Raw genomic sequence first — 5133 nt, forward strand, 5'->3', positions numbered from 1 at the left:
TATCACATAATCAATTACCGTTCCCCTTTCACTTCCTGAGCGTGTATATTCTCCTTTTTCATCCCCTTCTATATTCCCGTTTAAGATATACCATCCCAACTTTGTTGAAGATTCATTTTTTTGTTTTTGTTTTTTTTTGTAAATTTAAGAGCGTTTTATTTTAAATAAAAATTTTTTTAATAACAACTTTTACATTTTTCTTTGAAAACTCAACTTTTTATTGAAATTTGAACTGCTTTCTTAAAAACATTTTTTTAGGATTCATATTGTTAAAAATTCATTTTTTCTGAGCTGCAAAATTAATTTTTGCTAATGAAAATTTAAATATTTTATTAAACATTCATCTATTTTTTTTTTAATTCATCTCTCTATAGGAGTTTTACATTTTTGGGTTAAAAAGGCAACCGTTTGGTTAAAAATGTATCTATTTCGGTTGAAAATTAGTCTGTTTTATTTCACAATTTAAGTATTTTGTTGAAGATTCATTTTTTTTTTGTTTTTTTTTTTTGTAAATTTAAGAGCGTTTTATTTTAAATTAAAATTTTTTGAATAACATCTTTTACATTTTTCTTTGAAAACTCAACTTTTTGTTGAAATTTGAACTGCTTTCTTAAAAACATTTTTTTAGGATTAATTTCCTTAAAAATTCGTTTTTTCTTAGCTGCAAAATTAATTTTTACAACTGAAAATTTAAATATTGTATTAAAAATTCATCTATTTTTTTGTTAATTCATCTCTAAAAGTTTTACATTTTTGGGTTAAAAATGTATCTATTTTTTTGAAAATTAGTCTGTTTTATTTCAGTATTTAAGTATTTTGTTGAAGATTTTTTTGTTGAAAATTCATCTCTTTCTGTGGAAATTTCGCGTTTTTGGGTTAAAAAGCAACTATGTAGATAAAAGCTAATCTACTTTGGTTGAAAATTAATCTGTTTTATTACAGTAATTTGTTGAAGATTTTTTTTTTGTAAATTTAAGAGGTTTTTATTTTAAATTAAATTTTTTTTTAATAATAACTGTTACATTTTTCTATGCAAACTCAACTTAGTTTTTGAAATTTGAACTGCTTTCTTAAAAACTTTTTTTAGGATTCATATTGTTAAAAATTCGTTTTTTCTTAGCTGGAAAATTAATTTTTGCAAATGAAAATTTAAATATTTTATTAAACATTCATCTATTTTTTATAATTCATCTCTCTATAGAATTTTTACATTTTTGGGGTAAAAAAGCAACCGTTTGGTTAAAAATGTATCTATTTTGGTTGAAAATTAATCTGTTTTATTTCAGAATTAAAGTATTTTGCTGAAGATTCGTCTTTTTATCGTTTTTTTTTTTTTTTTTTTTTTTTTTTTTTTTTTTTTTTGTAAATTTAAGAGCTTTTTATTTTAAATTAAAATGTTTTTTTTTAATAACAACTGTTACATTTTCTTTGAAAACTCAACTTAGTGGTTGAAAAGCAACTATGTAAATAAAAGTCAATCTATATTGAAAATTAAATTCCGTGGTTGAAGGTTGAACTGCTTTCTTAAAAATTCTTTTTTTTTTGAGGATTCATTAATTTAAAAATTCATTTTTCTTAGCTGAAAAATTAATTTTTGAATCTGAAAATTGAACTATTTTATTATAAATTCATCGATTTTTTTTGTTGGAAATTCATCTCTTTCTGTGCCAATTTCACCTTTTTGGGTTAAAAAAGAAACTATCTAGATAAAATTCAATCTATTTAAGTTGAAAATTAATCTGTTTTGTTTCAGTATTTTATTGAAGATTCGTTTTTTTTTGTTTTGTAAATTTAAGAGCTTTTTATTTTAAATTAAATTTTTTTTTAATAATAACTGTTACATTTTTCTTTGCAAACTCAACTTAGTTTTTGAAATTTGAACTGCTTTCTTAAAAACTTTTTTTAGGATTCATATTGTTAAAAATTCGTTTTTTCTTAGCTGGAAAATTAATTTTTAAAACTGAAATTTTAACTATATTATTAAAAATCAACCGATTTTTTTTTTTTTTTTTTTTTTTTTTTTTTGTAAAATTCATCTCTTTCTGTAGAATTTTTACCTTTTTGAGTTGAAATAACAACTGTCTGTTTAAAAATTCGTATATTTTAGTTGAAAATTAATCTCTTTTATTTCAGAAATATAAGTATTTTTTTAAGATTCCTTTCTTTTTGTTAAATGTGGTACCTTTTTATTAAATTTTTTTTTTTAATATCAATTAAAACATTTTTATATTTTTAAAAATTGAATTTTGTGGTTGAAATTTACACTGTTTTTTCAAAAAAAACTTTTTTTAAAAATTCATTTCGTTAAAAATTCGTTTTACTTAGCTGAAGAATTAATTTTTGAAACTAAAAATTTAACTAATATGTTAAAAATTCATCTATTTTTTTTAATTCATCTCTTTCTGTAGAGATTTCACCTTTTTGGATTAAAAAAGCCACTATCTAGATAAAAGTTAATCTATTTCAGTTGAAATTTAGTCTGTTTTATTTCAGTATTTTGTTGAAGTTTTTTTTTTTTTTTGTAACATCAATTAGTATATTGATTTGTTGAAAATTAAATTTCTACTACTTTCTTAAAAAATCTTTTTCTTTTTTCTTTTAAAGGTTCGTTCAGTTAAAAATTCGTTTTTTTTTTATCTGAAAAATTAATTTTTGAAACTGAAAATTTAACATTTTGTTAAAAAATCATCGGTTTTTTAAAAATTCGTCTCTTTCTGTAGAAATTTCGCTTTTTGGGTTAAAAAAGCAAGTATCTGGTTAAAAGTGAATATATTTTAGTTCAAAATTAATATCTTTTATTTCAGGAATATAAGTATTTTTTTGAAGATTCATTTCTTCGTTAAATTCACCAGCATTTTTATTTAAATTAATTTTTTTTTAAATATCAGTTACAGCATTTTTATTTGTTTGAAAATTGAATTTCGTGGTTTAAAGTTAAACTGCTTTCTTAAAAACCCCCTTTTTTTATGATTCATTTCGTTAAAATTCCTTTTTTCTTAGCTGAAAAACTAATTTTTGAAACTGAAAATTTAACTATTTTGTTAAAATTTTATCTATTTTTTTTTTTTTTTTCTTTGAAAATTCATCTCTTTCTGTAGAAATTTCACCTTTTTGGGTTAAAAAGCCACTATCTCGTTTTTTGTTTGTTTGTTTTTTTTTCTCTTTTTTACATCTAACAGTTTTTCATTTAAAGTTTTATTTTCAAATATCAATTTCTACATTTTTTTTGAAAATTCAATTTCTTGGTTAAAAGTTCAACTGCTTTTTTAAAAATTGATTTCTTTTTGTTGAGGATTCATTTAGTTATCCAGCTTTTTATTTTAAGTTATTGTTTTTTTAATATCAATTAAAACATTTTTATTTTTTTGAAAATTCCATTAATTTCTTGTTTGAAAATTGAATTGCTTTCTTATAATTTTTTTTTTGAGGATCCAATTAGTTAACAAGTAGTTTTTTCTTTGCTGAAAAATTAATTTTTGCAAGTGAAAATTTAACTACTTTGTTGAAAATCTATCGGGTTTGTGGAAAATTAATTGTTTTTTTTTTTTAATTTGTATTTTTGGGTTGAAAATTCAACTCTTTGTTATAAAATATTAATAGTAGTGGGAAATTATTTTTTTTTTTTGTTAAAAATTCAACTGTTTAGTTTAATATAAAACTTTTTTGGTTTGAAAATTTATCTCTTTCTATAGAAATTTTACCTTTTTGGGTTAAAAAAGCAACTATCTGGTTAAAAATTAAGTATATTTTCCACTTAAAAATGCGAATTTTGTACAAAAGATTTGAATTTATTTATAACAAAAAAGATCACATTTTTACAGAAAAAGTTACATTTAAAAACTAAAGGATGAATTTGTAAGAACACAGTTGAATTTTTATTCAAAGACAAATTTTTTAATCAAGAAAGAAAAATAACTTCAATCAAATTATTTAATTTTTAAGCCAAAAAGACGAATTTTCAACAAAATCGTTGAATGCGCAACCAAAAAAAGGTTCATTTTCAATTAAGCAGTTGCATTTTGAACTAAAAAATGAGCTTCCCAACAAAACAGTTGAATTTTCAACTGAATAATTACATTTTGAAAAAAGAAGATTAATATTCTAACCAAAACATGAACTTTAAAAAATGTAATATTTGATATTTCAACAAAAAATATTTTTTTTAAATATTTGCATTTCTAAAAATACAAAAAAAAGTTTTTCTACCGAAAAAAACGAATTTTCAAAATATTAATAAATTTTCAACCAAAAAGTCTAATCTGTTGTTTTAGTTAAAATAGTATTTGATTAATTTTTAGTTTGTATTAGTTGCTTTCTTAAATATTTATAAATTAAATAGTTGAATTTTAAAACTAAAAAAATTTTATTTTCAACCAAAAATCGACTAGTTAAATTTTCAAGTAAGAGAATTAATTTTCAATAAAAAAGAAGAATTTGCTACATGACAGTTTATTTTTGGACCAAATTGTTGAATTTTTTACCAAATCCTGGAATTTTCATCCTAAGAATATGAGTTCTCAAAAAAATGTTAATTTTCAATCATCAGTTGAAATTACAACAAAGAGCTTAAATTTTAGTCAAAAAATTAATTTTTATCAACAAAAAAAAACAAATATTTAATTCAAATGATGTATTTTTAAATAACAAAAAATGAAACGAAAAATGTAATGAATGATATTTAAAATAAAATGTAATAAGAAACAGTTACATTTTGAACCAAAAAATTGATTTTGTACTAGAACAGACGAATTTTCAACAATATACGTTAGTTTCCAACCAAATGAATAAATTTTCTATCAAATTGTTCACTAAAGAAGGCAGATTAACAAAATTTTTCATAATTTATGGATTAAAGAATAATATTTGAAATAAACATTGACATTCGTCTTGAATACTTTTCAAATATCAGGATAGAAAACTGGAAAATTTTGCTGAATAAAATAAATCCAATTTTTCTTTACACAGTGTTTGATTTCAGAATACACTTTTAAATTCGGACTACACACACATTTTTAACGTGCAAAATTTTTTGACACTACGAGGGTGGATTGATAAGTTTCCGGCCTGACCAAGAGATGGCGCCACTAGGCCTACCTTGAGGTGGCGTTCTATAGTACCATCCTTAGATAGCTT

General features: G+C 21.3%; 1 protein-coding gene across 1 annotated transcript in view; it reads left to right on the top strand.

Annotated features, from left to right (window-relative positions):
- Positions 1–5133, top strand: part of LOC117175072 (NADPH-dependent diflavin oxidoreductase 1) — a 12782-nt gene that overhangs the window by 6963 nt on the left and 686 nt on the right. The window lies entirely within an intron of this gene.

The sequence above is a fragment of the Belonocnema kinseyi genome, chromosome 6 (genome assembly GCF_010883055.1).
Source record: "Belonocnema kinseyi isolate 2016_QV_RU_SX_M_011 chromosome 6, B_treatae_v1, whole genome shotgun sequence".
Classification (NCBI taxonomy): Eukaryota; Metazoa; Arthropoda; class Insecta; order Hymenoptera; family Cynipidae; genus Belonocnema; species Belonocnema kinseyi.